Raw genomic sequence first — 18,588 nt, forward strand, 5'->3', positions numbered from 1 at the left:
AGCAGTGCCTGTATTTAGTACTCAACTCAAGTCATCGCTGTCATCATCAACATCTTGATTGATTAAAAGCTGATATCCAGCAAGCCAGCTTCCTGTTTCCAAGGCCACTGCCCATAGTTCCCTCTAGGATTCTCCTCTCCAGGAAGTAAAGAGAAAGGACTTTATGGTCAGAAAGCCTTACTGGGCCTGAACCATGTTTCTGCTACTTATTAGCAATATCAGCTTGACATGTTTTTTAATGTTGTTGAATCTAGTTCTCTTCTATAAAACGAGACCAATAATTCCTGCATCATAGGTTGGGTTAACATTGTGGTCTCCGACACATAGCAGATGCTGCCTTCGTATGTGTTAGTTTTCCTTCTTTTCTTTGAAACAAGGGTTAAATTGAAATATTTTTCCGTACATTCACTCTATGGGAGAGGAATCCTAGTAGTCCCTCTATCTGCATGATCTACATAATCTTTAGCAACAGAACCTCTGAATGTTAACTGTGCATGTGACTCCCCAGAATATATTTCGTTTCCCAGATGTACTTGCAGCTAAGTATGGTCATATTAACCTTGACCAAGGTAAAAGTGGAACTGCAATGTTCAGCTTCCTGAAAGTGTGCTTAGTAGGTAGCTTGCCCTACTTCTTTATTTTCTTGATCTGTGCTGACTCGAATGTAAAAGTATATATAACTGGAGCAACAGTAGCCAACTGGATCATACAGAAGATGGCCATATCTTAGGAATGGATCAGTGAAAGGCTGGAAAAAGCTTGTGTGTTTCTGAAAAAACATAGCTCAAACTTAAGTGTACTGTTTGACCCCAGAACCTTGGACTTCCAAACCCAAGGGTAATCTAAAAATCAAACCCATTGCCTTCAAGTTGATTACACTCGTAACGACCCTACAGGACAAAGTAGAACTGCCCCATAGTGTTTCCAAGACTGTAAGTCTTTACGGAAGCAGACTGTAACATCTTTCCCTTGTGGAGCAGCTGGTGGGTTTGCTTACGCTTTTAAACTTCTGTTAATTTCAGTTTTCTGTCATAAGTAGCAAAACCTAATCCTAACTAACACCTGCCCCAAATTATCTTTGGTAGAGCAAGCAGAATTGAAATATTATTCATATTTTCTTGTGGATTAAGCATTTTGTGATAGCATTCTTGGGCTTTCTTTTCAGACAGGTAGTCAGAAATCCTTGAATTATATTTTTAACCTGTGTGCACGTGTGAGCACACACACACACACACACAATTCCATACAAACTAGAGAAGTTGGTAGGGCATGGGAGTATGAATAACGTCATTTGTGCTTTAGGTTTTGTAAATTCCATGCAATGTGACTGCAAAACATGATAAGTGTTAGACCATTTATTCTGGATATCATTGCTCTATAACAGACCACCACAAAACTTAATGACTGAAAACAACCATTTTATCATGCTCAGTAACTTTGTGGGTCAGAAATTTGGACAAGGCATAGTGGGGATTGCTTGACTCTGCTTCATGATATCTGGAGCTTTAGCTCAGAAGACCTGAAAACTGGGAATGACTCAAGAGTTGGGGGCTAGAATTATCTGAAGTTTCCCTTATTACATTTCTGGCGCCTGGACTGTAAGAACTTTAAGACTTTCATTGCTGATTGGCACTCTTACATATGGCTTCTCCATGTGGCTTGGCTTCCTCAATAGTCAAGTATCTTATAGGGTGTGTCTTCATTGCCTAGTGCTGCCGTAACAGGAATACGACAAGTGGGTGGATTTAAAAAATAGAAATTTATTTTCTAACAGTTCAGGAGGTTAGAAGTCCAAATTCAGGGTGTGGTTCTATGAGGATTTCCTTCTTTGTCTATTTTAGGTCTTAACCAGTAGCCAGTTGCACTTATCAATTTAAGAACTGTGCTACATAGAATTTTCAATGGCTATATTTTTGGAAGTAGATTGTCAAGCCTTTCTTCTGAGGCACTTACTGGCGGACTTGAAACTCCAGCCTTTCAGTTTGCAGCCCAGCATGTTGATTGTTTGCTCCACCCAGAGACTAGTAGCTGGCAGTTCTTTTGAATTCTTGTAGAGTCATCTGCCTCAGTTGTCAGATAGTGCCTGTCTTGTCTATGAGTCTATGCATCTGAGCTGCTCTTCCTGTAACTCAGAAGTGATAAGGCTTAGGATCAACCCTACACTGGCGTGACCTCACCTGATTGGTTGATATTACATTAGATTGCATTATGGAAGGTGATTGTATTACATGTAAGGTCATTTCCTTACCTTAATTACATTACATCCACAGATATAGGGGTTAGGATGCCAAAAATATTTTGGGGAACACAAATTGATGCATAACAGAGTGACTCAAGGCTCCAAGCACAAGCGTTTTAACAAAAAAAGGTAGAGTCTGCTTTGCCTTTTGTATAACTCAGCCTCATTTCCAATGTATTCTATTTGTCTAAGTAGTTACATGCCCACTGAGATACAAGAGAGGGGAAATAGGCCCCACATCTTTTTTTTATTTTTATTTTTATTGTACTTTAGATGAAGGTTTACAGAACTAGTTTCTCATTAAACAGTACACGTATTGTTTTATGGCATTGGTTAACCACCCCATGACATGTCAACGCTCTCCCATTTCAACCTTGGGTTCCCTATTACCGGCTTTCTTGTCCCCTCCTGCCTTCTAGTCCTTGCCCCTGGGCTGGTATGCCCTTTTAGTCTCGTTTTGTTTTACGGGGCTGTCCAACCTTTGGCTGAGGAGGGAACCTCAGAAGTGACTTCATTACTGAGCTGAAAGGGTGCCCAGATGCCATACTCTTAGGGTTTCTCCAGTCTCTGTTAGGCCAGCAAGTCTGTGGACCCCATATCTTGACGGAAGGAGTGCCAAAATGTGAAGGGAAGTTTTAAAATAACCACACCTTTGTATAGTGATGGAGAAGTATGTATCTCTAAGTTTTACCATGGACAATGGTCAGATATGCTGTTGCCCATGATGAAGTATGAGATAGAGGAAGGAATAATATAACTTACGTGAGTAAACAATCTTGAATGCTGACATGACCCTTCTAGCCTAACGATATAAAAAGCAGGGTAACCTATATATCTGAGGAATGCTGACCTAACAAGAAGATTATTCTAAATAATGGGTACTGAAATTTGGATGCCACTCTGTGAGGAAGTAGGTAAGTGTTAGGGAGCCGCTTCCATTCACTTTCATAGTTACCTGGTTGATATCTTGTACCTTGCTTGTTGGTTCTGTAAACCAAAATGAAAACAATCTTGTGAATCTTTACACTTTGTGATCATTAAGGTTGTGTGTCAACTTGCCTGGGCCGTGATTCTCAGTGGTTTGACAGTTATGATGTAGTTTGGCAGTTGTTTGATGATGTGATCACTTCCATGATGAGATTTGTTATAATATGATCATCTCCATGACGGTGTCTGTTGTGAGTAGCCAATCGGTTGAAAGGGAGATTCCTTGGGGCATGACTTGCATTCAGTATAGGTGGACTGTCTGGCAAGGCTCTCAGGCTTTTGCTTGCTCTGGTTTCTGCAGCCGGCTCCTGTTTGTCTGACCTCCGATTCTTGGGATTTGGGCTAGCAGTTTACCTGCAGGCTTGCCTGCCAATTTTGGGATTTGTCGATCTTCGCAGCCTCTGAGCAAGAGCCCTGCTCTCTGACCTGCTGATCTTGGGTTTACCAGCCACTGCAGCTATATGAATCAATCTTCTATCCTGACCCACGGATTTGGGACATTTCAAGCTCTACAACTGAGCCATTTCTTTAATATAAATCTATATATAAATATTCATAAGCTTTTCTGATTTTGTTTCTCTAGTGAACCCAGCCTAAGACACACTTTATGGTCTAGTGTCTTAACCTGGCTGGAGTAAAAGAATCTGCAAGCGTAGTAACTTGGCAGAGATAATGTTAACAGTATTTAAACTTCAGAAACATTTCTCACTCTAGCTAGACAGAAACAAGCATCAAGGCTTTTTCGTTATGGAGTCACAGATAACTCCTCATTCTAATGACTTGTAAACTGACAGATTAATATCAGAAGAAAAATGTTTAAATGCTGATATTTGTGTCTGTAATAGAAAGAAGATTCTGCCTAATTTGGGAAGATTTGATGAAGATTGAAAAGAGATGTGTGTGCCCAGCCTCTGGCACTCTGTAAATTGTGACTTCCTCTTTCTCAGGTGCCCTCGGCCTGCAACTTTAAAATTTGATCTCCAACTCAACGAAAAGGAAACTATGACATGACTCTGGATCACCATTTTTTCAAAAACTCCACATCTCTTAAAAATTAACAAAATAGTTGATACTTGTTTTGAAGTCATATTTTATCATTAAAAAAATGTTATTCCATAGTACTGTAATAATTATTTCGGTGACAGAAAGGGAGGTTATGGCCTAGAGACGTTCAGACTTAAAAGAACAAATTTACTTTTCTAATGGGAATTTTAATAATATTCATTTATAGCCATAATGGCACACCTATAAAATCTAACTATCTCTGAGGGTAGAGAGTTGGATGTTTATAACTATCTAGTGCTAAGAGCATTGGCCTTGATTTTCCTCTCACAAAAGCTAGTCATTATTAGAGTTGTTTCAGATACATTTTAATCATCTTTATCACACACCTTTATACAGGTGTTCCCTGACTTACGACAGGGTTTTATTCCAACGTCTCTGGCATAAATCGGTTCTGACTTAGGTCGAATAGCTCATTTTTTTTTTGCTTGCTTGTTTGTTTGTTGTGTTGTTAGGTGCTGTTGAGTTGGTTCCGACTCATAGAGACCCTATCTACAACAGAACAAAACACTGCCCAGTCCTGTGCCATCCTCACAATTGCTCTGTTTGAGCCCTTTGTTGCAGCCACTGTTTTTCTTTTTTTTTTTTTAGTTTTCATTATTATTACCTTTTATTATCAGTGTCTTTATAAATCCGATCTTTATTTGTCTTTGGATTTGGAAATATTATATAGAAACTTACAGATATATTTTCACACATACATATGTAAATAAAAATATATAAATCATAAAAAATTTACTCTGACGATGAAAGAGATGGATGTTGTTAGCATTTTGTCAGTTGTGGTAATAACTCCACCTGTGGAAAGTTCTGGGTCATATGAATTATCCATGGGAATGGGGATCATGCTTCTACTTAGAAAATTAGTGAGAGTTGTCTGTATGGTCCTTTTGTTTTTTTGTTCATATATTTTGCGGTAACGTCTCAGTGTTTCCCGAGTCTGCCTATTGACTTTAGCAAAATGATCAGTGTTTGGGCCCATGCTTTCAAGCAACTGAAGCCTGTGATTTAGTTTAGAAAACGAAATCTATACGACAATGTTCTGAATAGTAAATAATAAAATTGAACTTGTGCCAGTGAACATCTGAGAATGGTAACATCAGCAAATTAAGCACTGCATCATTTTATGTAGTACATATTACTAACAGTAAAACAACAACAAAACACACACACACACACACACAAAATTGCTGTAGAGTCAATTCTGACTCGTAGCGACCCTGTAGGACAGAGTAGAACTGCCCCATGGGGTTTCCAAGGAGTGGCTGGTGGATTTGAACTGCCGACATATTGGTTAGCAGCTGTAGCTCTTAACCACTGCACAACCAGGGCTCCTATTACTAATGACAAGATGTACAAAAACCAAAAATGGATAGTCGTAAGTGCTGTTGATCATAACTTGAATACGTCATAAATCGGGAACTGCACAAAGACACTGACTCTGTTGCTTGTGCTATTCTTCAACATAGGAATGTTATAACAAATAGCGGGCAAGGTCATAGAAAGCTCTTTAACCAATGGATTTCATTAAGTACCATCTGCCTTGTGCAACTCATGCTTTGGGAGACATCAATTTTGAACTGCCTGAGGATCAGGGCACTTTTGGGTACAGCTAATAAAATACCTAAGAATGTCTTTAAAAATAAAAAAAATTATTTCACTCTTGTAAATATATGAGGTCACCCAAAGAAGAATGTTAAAAAGAGACAAATTTATAGAGACAAAAAGTAGACTAGTGGTTGCCTAGTGCTGGGGTAGTGGTGGGAGAGTTGGGGGAACCAAGGAGCGACCTCTAATTGGTATGAGATTTCTTTTCGGAGGGATGAAAATGTTCTAAAATCGATTGTGGTGATGGTTACACAACAAAAACTAAAAATCGTACACTTTAAATGGGTCAATTATTTGGCATATAAATTGTACTCAATAAAGCTGTTATATATAAAAAACCCAGTCAATGCTAAGTTAAACATGCTACATAGATTTGTCTTCGAGACTGATTATCCAAGCTTGTTCCTAGGTATCAAAAGGCCTGACAGAAAATCCAGCATGTCTATCAAAATATTCTTAAAAAAATATTTTAAATAGCCTTTTCTTCACAAATTAGGGCTTTTTAAAAAATTCTGCATAACCCATTTTTTTCACCTTGCCATTAGGAAAATGGTAGAAACTTGGGGGAAACTGAGGGTTTGGGTGTTAAGAGTACTCAACCTTAATCTCTTGTCCTCAGTACTGATCATTCTAGGCCTGCAGAGTAATTGTATAGAGCTGATAGTTATTCCATGTCTCACTTAGAGTATCTTTCAAGGGAATCAGATTTAAGTTTCAGTGCAATGAATTCATAATAATATATAAGTAAAATGACTTTTTACTTTGGAAATGTTGTAGTCTGTAAAGTTTAATGTTTTCAGGAAACTTTCTGGTGCTTTTTAACTACAAAATGTATAGCAAATGCAAACTATCAGTGGTTTCATTATTATAATCTTGTTCCTTACTCCAAATAAGTTTCCTTCTACAGTAGTTTGTTACCTTTGGTCTTCCAGTCATTCTGATATGAAAAAGAAGGTTTACCTTTGACTCATTCTCGTCTGTCCTTCATGTCAAGCTAGTTTCTAAAACCGACTGCCACTACTGTTTGTTTTTGATTAATTCTTTTCATTGTCATTGCCAAAGCCTAGTTTCAGGCAGTTACCATCACCTGCCTAGACTGTAGCAGTATATTTCTAAGTACTTCTCTATCACCTAGTCACCACCCCCATCCATTCTGCACGCTAATTCCAGAACAATCTTTTGTAAGTTCACTTTCAGAGTGTTCCTTTTCTGCTCAAAAATATTTAAAGGCAGCTGCTTGGCTGCTGAATTTACTTCAAATTTCTTGGCCTGGTCTACAAAATCCTGTTAAATGTGATCAAGCTTACCATTTCAGGGCAAAATAGATGAAAAGTTCCCTAGCCATGGCTTATGTATTCTCTCACTTATATTAATATCTCTTTCGGAATAACAACCAAATGAAAATACTACTTTACAAACATGGTGTTGGAGTGAAGTTTTTTGAATCTTAACGGACAGCCCAATGCACCATATAACACAAACAGGCAGTATTTTAAAGTAGAATGGAACATTTACACTAGCAAATTAGAATGGGGTCTCCTTTAGTCGTGAAATAGGAAAAAAAGAGGGATTTTTCTTTTTGTAGTGGAATTGGTACCTAGGGCCCTATATTAGTTTCCTGTTGATGTTGAAACTCGATGGCTTAAAACAACACTTTTTTTTTTTTAGCTGTATGGGTGTCTGAAGTCTGAAACGGGTCTCACTGTGTTAAAAATAAGGTTTTTGTGGGGTTGTGCTGTTTCTGGGGACCCTAGGGGAGAATCTGTTTCCTTGCCTTAGAGGCAGCCTGCATTCCTTGGCTAGGGGTCCCTTTCCATCTTCAAAGCCAGCAATAGCTGGTCAACACTTTCTTACATCCTCTCACTCTGACACTGACTCTTCTGCCTCTGTCTTCCACATTTAAAGGTCTTTGTAATTACAGTGGGCCCACCTGCATAATTCGGGATTTTATCTCTGTTTTAAGGCCAGTTGCTTAGCAAACTTAATTTCATCTGTTATCTTAGTTTCCCTTAACCATGTGACATAGCATATTCACAGGTTCCAGGGATTAGAATTTGGGTATTTTAAGGAGGCCATTATTATTCTGTTTACCACAGGCCCATTCAAAATAGTATTGAAAACAGTAAAGTCCAGAACTTTGTCCGGGGCGTATTAAAAAGTGCTTGCTACTCCCAACCACCTCTGGAATCCTTTCCTCCTCACCCTTCCTTTAAGGAAATCCAGTGGATGACAGGAATGTTGAGTCTTCTATCTGAGAAAGCATGTTTTGACTTTTTCTTCTCCTCCTGAGAAGCCAAGTGAAGAGTATCTCTAAAAGAATTAATAGCAGAGATTCGGGGTACAAGAAAGAAGATGAGATTGGCAAGGACTGGAAGGACTTTTTTTTTAATGAAGCTGACTTGATGCCCTGCGCTCTGGGCATACCTAGTAAGGGAGGGGTAAGAATTAAAGGGAGGTGGTGGGGTAGAGAGAACAATTGAACATCCACAACGTGTTAAGGATGAAGGTCAAGTTGGTACTGCCAAATTTTGAGAGTGGTACCACCTGGCTGGCCCACCAAGAACCCCGCATATGTGTCCCATGAGAGAGCCACTGACATTCCTGCCACTGAAAGTCATAAACAGTCAGTTAAGGTTCCCAGAGAAGCCACAAAGGGCAAGAGAGAACCATAATAGCAGTGGTTAAGTAAAAAGCCATCGCCCCTTTTACTCTAAATACTGATCCCAATCTTCAAAACAATGGAGGGAGAGGAACCAGAAGAGACAGGAAAGGGGAATACAGAAGAGCCTTCTGCACATTTCATATTCCTTCTAATTCGTCTCATGAGCACTGTGGAGGGAAGAGAATGTGAACAATAAATTGGATATGAGCTTGATGTTTTAAATTTGATTAGAGTGCACCGAAATTTAAAACTTAAAGCTGTTTGGAGAACTATAGAATCTACCCAAGAAGGCTTTAAAGCACAGTGAAGAAATATTTAATTGCAAATGTTTGAAAGTAATGATGGGAAAAAATAAAACCATTTCTTTTTTATACTCCCAACAGTTCACACTAGTCCTATACTGGGTACAGATCCAATGACTTAATTATCTTCTTTAATTCTCCTTATCAAAGGGATATACAAATATTATCTCAGATGAATTACAACACAATTGAGAAATATCCTAGTTTCTTTGATTAAGTGTGAGAGTGTTTTTTTTTTTTTAACTTTTTTAAATCAATATGGGACTAATGAGACACTCCAAATCACCTTTCGATCCAACGAGATCTATAAATCACCTTTTCAGATGGGGGAACTTAAGATATAATATTTGCATTTGAGAAGATGACATTGTCTGAAATTGATTGGCAAAATGTGTTTGGGCCTTCACAGTTCTAATTTACCTAATTCTAGGAAGTAGTTACATAATCTGCATTTCACACCTGAGAAAATGGAGGCGGAGAGAGGTTGTATAACTTGTCCACTGTCATAGAGTTATGAAGTGCTGAAATACAGGTTTTAACATGGGAATTCTATCTCCAAAGCCAGCATTGTATACCATTGGGCTCACAGCCGAGCAAAGCAAAATAATTGTTTGTGAATCTTTTCTGAATTGACTATTATAGTTTATGTGTAGTCATGATTATCACCAACTTTGATACCTAAACTAGCTCGCAATATTTTATAAAACAGACAAGATAAATTGTTCTCCACCGGAAGGAGTAGTTAGAGATTCAAACTGTTAAATTGCCTAATTTTCCAATGGTCAATTGTTAAATTGCTTGATACATTCTCTCAGTGGTATTTTGTTTTCCTTGAAGAAGTAAACAAACAGTAAAACTCTTTTCTAGGCTCCTCTCTGAGCAGTGCTTTTGCAGGGGTTATGGCTGATGTTAAATCATCTCTAAGTGTTTAAAAGGTAAATTGCTTTGTCCATGACAATTTTATTGTGCCAGAAAAGCTTAACTGCAGAGTAAAGTTCTTGTTCTCTCAACTTTGATGTCTATGATAACTTCGAAGTCAATTATTTGTGTTAACAAGATTTAAAGAATGAGTTCATACTTTAACAGAAACTCAGCTTGTGATACAATAAAAAATGAGGTTGTTAATATTGTAATTTATGGTTAAATAGTAGCTCAGTGCAAAATCTCTATAATGAGGTAGATTTCAGGCAGTTTTGAGAAAAAAGAAATGATATATTTTAAATAAAATATTTTCCAAGGAAAGAGTAGTTTGTGTTTAATATCTAGAACTTCAAAAAGCATATGAAGAAATAAAACCAATGATCCACAATTCTACTACCTAATAATAACCATTATTATCATTTTGATATGTATTTTTACTGATATTTGGTTTCATGTTTGTGTATGTGTCTGTTCTTTTTGTAAAATATAGACCAAAAATAGCAATCAATACGTGCATGTTTTGAGGAACTTTTTCACTTATAAATATATAATGATAATCTTTCTATGTTCATGTATAGATTTATTGACTTCATAGTTATCTAATAGCACGATAATTGTGTGTTCAAGTAGTAGTCTTGAAACTACGGGTATTTTTACCTCTTTTTTGTAAGTTGCTTCTTATGTGTTCAGATTTTAATAATGGAATACTCGGCAATGTAGGCATTTTAGCTCACAATGGTTGTAACAAATTAGAAAAAATAATGCACGTCTTTACCACTAAATGAAAAGTATGCACCTAATATTTTAGAATAAAGTAAACCAGGACAAATAACATCTACCTATAAATCGCACACATATCTGAGACCACCAAATAAAAACATTGCTAGCTCCTCTACGTCCACCAAAGATGTGGCCAGTACACAGAACTGTGTGTGGCAATTACCAAACAACTTGACTGAAGTCACCTATCAACAATCTGAAACAGAATTCTGAATGGACTATCTGCTCATTTAAAACTGACCCTGGTAAAAAATCAGGAGTCCAATGATAATGGCGATGGTGGTGATGACGATGATGGCAGCTGTGAAGCATCAAAGCATATATTCATTTTTACAACATAGTCTTTGGAAGCATATTAAGAAAAAAAAAAGAAACAAAGACAGCTGTTTTTCTTAGGCATTTTGTTTGCTATCTTAACTCAAAATTAATAAGAACATCACGTATAAGTACTTTGTAAACTTCAAAGTAATTTACAAGGGTAAAGTATTCTTATTTTTGTCACTGGTATTGATAAATTCATGATTATACTTATTTGGGCAATGAATATTCATATCACTATTTGTCATTATGTTTCCTTGTTTACACTCATGAGTTGAATATTATGATAAAAATCGTCTTGCCTAAGGCCAGGATAAGAAGTGAAGGATATTAGGAGAAAGCCAGAATTTAGTTTATGACTCTCAGATTTGGGTTTCAAGTCCATGACACGTAGCTCAGAAATCACTTGTCACAAAAGGTTCAGAAATAACTTTGATGTTGCCATTATCCTGTTGGAAACAACCATAGAGTAAAAGCTTATCTGAAATTGGAATCAGTTTGGCAAAATAGGATTCTGATTGCATAAGGCTCTTGTTTCTATTGTGTATATGCCTTTGTGGATATTTCACTCTGGTTAAAGAGAAAGAGAAAAGCAGGAAGAGTTTATTTTACCTTAAAATGTTTTTGGTAATCTGCAACATTTCTTGTTGACTCGTTTCCTATTTTTCAGTCTCTAGCAGGTGAAATTCAAAACACCTTGGCATCAGCTTTCTCAGTAAGTAGCTGCCAGGACGGTAAATCTCAATTGAGGAATTCACTGAAGTTTATGTCCCACAACTGCTGCACCTGTGTTCTCGCAAAGATGTATAAAGTACATTCACAGATGGTGTGCATTTATGCAAACAGTATACAGGAAGAGCTGTGACAATTTTCTGATTATCTTATGTAGAGTTCTGCACTGTCCAATAGATAGTTACTAGCCATGTGTGGCTATTTAAATTTTGATTAATTAAATTGTTATACAACTAAAAATCCAGTTTCTTAGACACAAGGGCCATGTACAACTCAGATATAGAACATTTCCACCATCGTGGACAATACTATTGGACAAGGCTCATATATACATGTGCCACATGAAATACGGTCCATAGAAAGGACAAGCAGAAGTAGCAGCACATGGGAGCCATTAGAAAAGCAAGATCTACAGCCCAACCCTATACCTAGGAAAATTAACTGCTATGATTTGAATGTCCTTAATGTAAGAAAATTAATTATGTCATCTGATGGAATTATCAATAGTGATTATCTATGATTAGTCCTTGATAGTGTGGTTTATGAAAGACTTTTCTATTTCAAGTTTTGGTAGCTTTGGAGTTATTTTTATACTGAAGTATACGTTGCCTTTGTTTATAGGAAAATAAACTTATCTCTAGAGAATAGAATTTCTCTTTTTCCTCTTAGTGATTTTCTATAATTTCCAGATTTTTAAAAACTATTCAGCATTGCTATTATTTCTAGCTGTGGTGCCGTTGATTACCGTTGTGTGGCCTTCCTAGCCATGGTCTTGTAACTTCCACCTGAGTGATTGGGTGGGACTGTGTGATAGGGTAATTGTGGCCCACCAAGGGGATTGGCTAGTTTTGCCATCCTGCTGAGCTTGAAATGAGCCACCCCAGAGGTGGGAAAGAGAAGAGCCCAACACCAAGGAAGGAGAGGCCAGCAGGCGGAGGCCCACAGGAAAGACCTGCAGGGGACGGTATAGTGGGCTCCCTGGTCCACGGAGTGAGCAAACTGGGTGCCTTTGGGCAGAGACTGAGGGCTAGGGAGAGGCATGCCTGTGAGCTGGCTGGGAAGAGGCTATCCTGATGGAAGAATTGTATCCTTGAGTGTTCCTGAGCCTGAATTGTAACCTGTTACTTCCCTAATAAACCCCATAATCATGAGTGTGGTCTGTGTGTTCTGCCTGGCCGTTGCAGTGAATTTTCAAACCCAGAAGAGAAGTAGAGAGTGCCGTGGGAGGTACAGTTGGTGCCAGAATTGGTAAAGATGATGAAGAGAGGAGGCGTGTCTGACCTCTGCCTCATAGGAATCAGCCTTGGACTGTTGATCTTGATTTTCTTTCGTGCTTGTGAAGTTAGAGGAGGCCACACTGTTTTTGCACTAGCATTACATTGTTTCTTCATTTTTATGCTTAAATGTCATGTTTGGAAATTTCCCAAAGGAGTTATCATAGATCCAGCTTTGGGAAAGTTTGCTCTTTTCATCAAAGATTCAATCACAGAAGATGTTTCCACGTCTCCTCAAATACTTATTCTGTGCATTGTCTTCCAGGTATCAGTTCTCCTAGAGCTTGTTTAGACTCATTGCACAAAGTCATACATTAGAGGCACAAACTTTCTGTTTAATTTTTTAAAACTTCTGTGCCTTATTACAAGGGTAAAACTTTTATTTAAGTCACCCTGTATTTACCGGGTGCCTTTCACATTTATAGTAGGATTAGCAATAAAAGGCAAAGCTGTTTACTAAACCAGGCTGCCTGAATGTGCTTAAGAGGTGTGTTCTAAACAGTGGAAAACTTGCATAAATAGGGGTTCAGAGTGTGTTTTGAGTCATCATCCCCCTTGAACCGCCCTCCATAGATGCCACACAGAAGAGACCCATCAAAAAGCTGCTCAGTTTCTTCTCCCCGACACAAGACACAATCTTGGATCCCTGTTTGGGAGCCATTAAGATTAGAGAGGCTGTAAGGCTGAAGGCAAAGGGTAGAACGAAGCTCTTGTGATGCCTTGGCTTTCTCCACAAACCTGAAATATTCTTGATGCCCAAGGCATTTAACTGCTGCCATAATGCCTGGTTTCTTCTACACAACAACAATTGCTTTATTATTAGAAGCCTTTGAATTAATTAAGATTCCTTTGGCTGGATTTGCTACTACACAATATAAATGAGAAGGAGTAAACAAAAGCAGGCAAACCCTTCAGCACACCTCTTTTTCCAATACATCATGCCTCAACAGAACGAAACGCGTAGGCTTACAAAAGGGCCCACTTAGAGATTTTGTAAAAAGATATTCACTCCTTACCAAATTGCAGAACACACTGCTGGAAAGGCCCATTCTGAATTGTTTTTGAACTTCATAGAAGCACTCATTTTTAGGAACGTTTAAGTATGATTGTACAGGTTTCTGGGAAAAACTATTTACACAAGCTGTCCCCTGCAAGCAACATGGGGCAGAACAGTGATCTTTGCATTGATCTTTACTATTTAAAGATTGTAAAGTTCAGAACACTGATCTTTAAAACTAATTTTATGTCTATAGTTACCCTTCTTAATTATGTTGCATTCTGTAAAAAAAAAAAAAAAATTATGAAAAAGAGATGAATGTTCAAGGTGGTAAAATGACCTAGAAGATCTAAGCTTTACAGGTTTTTGGTTCTAAAAGCAGTTTGTAAAAATGGCCAGAAGTTTGTCACTAGGGTTCAAGCAAAAATAACAGATGGAGCTTCCTTTTTTTAGCTTTCTTGTTGATTGTAGAAATATTCAAAAGTAATTTACTCCCCAGTTTTAAATGGTTGCTAAGTCCTGTCGATTCTAATCATTTTAACTAATAAGCCTGTCTTGGGCGATGTCTCTCACAGACACCCCTCCTCATTTCCAGTGCCCCTACCAAGTACAGGCGCTCATATACCTTGTAATCTGTGGAAAGTTACTAAGCTTCTCTGTGCGTTGGTTTTCTTATCTGAATCGAGGAAAGCATTGCCAGTCTCGTAGGTCTTATGCCTAAGTGTTACAGTAGGCCAGGTGTTGTTCTATGCACTTTACAAATATCAACTCAGGCATCCTGATAACACTGTGCAGTGGATATAATTATTACATCAATATTTTACAGATGAGAAAATTGAATCATGTAAAGTTAAGTAATTGCTCAAGGTCACACAGTTCTTGATATGGTGAATTGAAGATTAAAATTTGGTCAATACTTAAACAACTACAATATTTAGTGGGGCTTTAAATGAGATAGTATGTGAAGCATTTAGCACAGTATGCATTCGGTGTTTCATAGCTCTCTTTACTTACCTAAAGTTTGGGGGCTTAAAGACATCCAGGAACACCATGGAAGAAAGGCCTGGCAATATGTTTCTGTAAACATGTAGCCAAGAAAACCTTATGGAACAGTTCTACTCTGTAACACATGGGGTCCCTGTGAATCAGGACAGACTAAACCGCAGCAGATTTGGTCTTGTTACAGCTATTGCCAGCCAATGAAAACACAAATTTCCCCTGTGTATCTGCTGTCTGATCAAGATAAGTGTAATCTAGCACTTGGTTTTGGAACCCATCTTAGTTATCTACCACTGCTATAACAGAAATACCACAATGGATGGCTTTAACAAAGTGAAATTTATTCTCTCACAGTCTAGGAGGCTGGAAGTCCAAATTCAGGGTGCCAGCTCCAGGGGAAGGTTTTCTCTCTCTGTCGGCTCTGGGGGAAGGTCTTAGTCATTAATCTTCCGCTGGTCCCAGAGCTTTTCAACACAGAGACCCTGGATCTAAAGGACATGCTCCCCTCCTGGTTCTTCTTTCTCGGTGACATGAGGTCCCCCTGTCTCTCTGCTGGCTTCTCTCTTTTATATCTCAAAAGAGATTCGCTCAAGATACAAGCTAATCTTGTAGACTGAGTCCTACCTCATTAACATAACTACCTCAATCCTGTCTCGTTAATATCGTAGAGGTAGGATTTACAACAATAGGAAAATCACATCAGATGACAAAATGGTGGACAATCACACAATACTGGGAATCATGGCCTAGCCAAATTGATGTTTATTTTTTTTGGGACACAATTCAATCTATGACAGGACCCTTATCATCTATATTTTGCTGCTTACTGAAGAAGGAATAAATCTTTGATGCTGAAGACTCTAAAAAATCCATAGAAATCTTTGAGGGTGATTCCTATGAGGCATGGGTCAGGCATGCCTCCTGTCTTCATCATCTTCACCAGTTCTGATACCAAATTTGGTACACTATCCAACCGTATAGATTGGCTTTGCATAATCTAAAATATGAAGATTGGTGGGACTGAAGGTAGATGAAAGTAAGCACAGTTTGATGTGGCTGGAAATCTGACTTCCTGAAAACTGAAGGGTTACGTCATACATTTGTATGCACTGATGATAAGACAGTTGTTCAATAATTATGTTGATTAAAGAAAATTGAGGGATGAAAAATATCATATCAGGATTACTTTCTTGTCTATCACATGGTTTTTTGAGTCAATTACCTTGAAAATGGATACTTACATATGTTAAAAAGCAACCCGTTTTATGACTATAATAGATTTTAAAAAATGAAGGCAAGTAGTGCCAAGTGTCTGTCTACTTCACTCATCCTTGCTGTTGCTGTGTGCTGTTGAGTCAATTTCAACTCATAGCGACCCCATAGGGGAGTAGAACTGCCCCTTAAGGTCTCCTAGACTGCAAACTTTACGGAAGAAGATTGCCAGGACTTTTCTCCTGTGGAGCCACTGGTGGGTTCAAGTCGCAGGCCTTTTGGTTAGCAGCCAGGCGCTTAACCACTGTACCACCCGGGCTCCTTCCTCTTGTCTTTGACGTTCTCCCGTCTGTGGTCTCAAAGCAGAAAAATCTCAGAAAATCCCCTCAGATGCATGTGGCTGGTGATGGATGGGATTTTTCAGTCTGCTTTTGGACCATGTCTTGACTTTAGCTGGGCCCCCAGTCAGTATTCTTTCCACAGATAAAACCATGAGGATGAGTTCCATCTCAGAGCACTAATGGAATAAGGAAGATACAAACAGTACTTTCCCCACATTATAATGGGGTACCAGTTTTTTCAGGGTTTCTTCTGATGGGGTACATATGAGAAGCATAAGCTCCCTACTTGCCCTTTTATGTCCAGGTTGTTTCATGGAAAGTTAGAACACACGTCTAATAAGCTCTATTTCTCATAAGACATTTAGAGAAATGAAAGTTTCATAGTAACTCTATTGCTGTAGTTTACTTAAGGAAACAAAGTTTAACTAGTATTGAAGAGCTAAAACTATTTTGTGGTCATATCTTACTAACACAAATCTATTTCTTATCCCTAAAATCCTAGTACATCTTAAATTAAAACTCACTTTCCATAAGAACTGACACAGTATGACTTATTTTTATTCTCATCATGGTAGCTTAATCATCACAATACTATTTGGAAAATTTTCCCTACAGAGGCTGGCAGCAGTTTATTTTACTCCCTTCTTATTCTAAGACAATCACAAACAAAAGTTAAGAAAATTTCCCTTAAAGCTATAAAGTAATTAAATGATCTGAGGCGGGTTGTGGAATTTATGTCATTATTTTATGGGTATGTCTCTTAGTACTGCCCAGTCTTACTGAAAACGCAACACTCATTAAAACTTGGCAATTAAAATAGGAGAAGGTTGTTCTGTAAAAGTTAACTTAAAAGAAATTCTCTTGTACTTACAGAAAAATTCTGCAGCATTTCTGTTCACTACCCAGTTTTCAAAGACAATAGGAATCAATACGTGCTTTCTGTAGAGTAAGCGAAAATGAAACCTGTATAAGTGGGAGAGGAGCTTTGTCAACGTGGAAAATTCTAATGGAATCCAATGTGGCTGCAAAGTTTAATCCCATGGTACGTATTCAAATCTTCCTGTTTTCCACAATTAAAATGTGACAAGGCAGAAAAAGACAAGTAAAAAAAAGTAACTTATAAAAGTTATATTATGACTTTCATAATTCAGCAGGTAGATGATTCAGTTTGCTAATATAAAATCCATGAAGAAAAATGATAGATCAAAAAAATTTTTTGGCTTTGCATAATCTAAAATATGAAGATTGGTGGGACTGGAGGTGGACGAAAGTAATCACAGTTTGAAATATGTGATCAAATTGTCACCTTTACTGCTAGTTTCCCATTAGATACGATCTGTTGAAAGAGATAATGTACCAAATCAAGTCACAGTTTGATATTCAAGATTAAAAATGGTCTCAATAAAAATGACATAACCTGAAATGAATTGCTGAATTTGGATCAGCATGTGGAAATGTATTTGCAGTAAGAGTACTTCTCCACATTTCAATTATTTAATAAATATTTTTTAGTGTACCTATCATTTTTTAAGAAAAAGGTGTAATGGTGAATAAGACATTGTTACCCTAAAGAGTTATAACTCAATAGAGAGGGAAGATAATCACCTAAAAAGAGTAGAGGTAGCAGTGCAAAACACATGCGCAAGACCAGGAAGCATGCCTGTTGCCACCAGCCAGGCTGGAAAACCACATGATTTGCAAAACGTTGGATGGAGTTCACAGAAAAGTCTTAGTTCAGTAGTGAAAAATAAGAAGTCATAAATTTAGCATTTTTCCAGCCCTGTCTGAAAAAATGATCAAATTGTTTCTAAGTAGTTTAATGTCATCTCATAACAAAGCTCAAAAATATTTATAGGAATAACAAAATATCCACCAACCAACAAGATGAAACTGACAATGTTTGACATTCAAATAGAAATTGCCAGGCCTGTAAAGAAGCAGGAAAATCCCACCAAAATTGAGAAGTTTCAAGCCACTAAAAGTCAACTAAGAACTGACATAGATGTCAGAATTAGCAGAGAAGGACATTAAACAGTTATTACTACAGTATTTCATATGCTCAAAGAGTTAAGTAGAGTCATGGGCAATGAAAAAAAAAAAAAAAAAGACCCAAATAAAACTTCTAGTGATGAAAACTACAATGCGTGAGATGAA

This window comes from Loxodonta africana, chromosome 2 (assembly GCF_030014295.1).
Source record: "Loxodonta africana isolate mLoxAfr1 chromosome 2, mLoxAfr1.hap2, whole genome shotgun sequence".
NCBI classification, from domain to species: domain Eukaryota; kingdom Metazoa; phylum Chordata; class Mammalia; order Proboscidea; family Elephantidae; genus Loxodonta; species Loxodonta africana.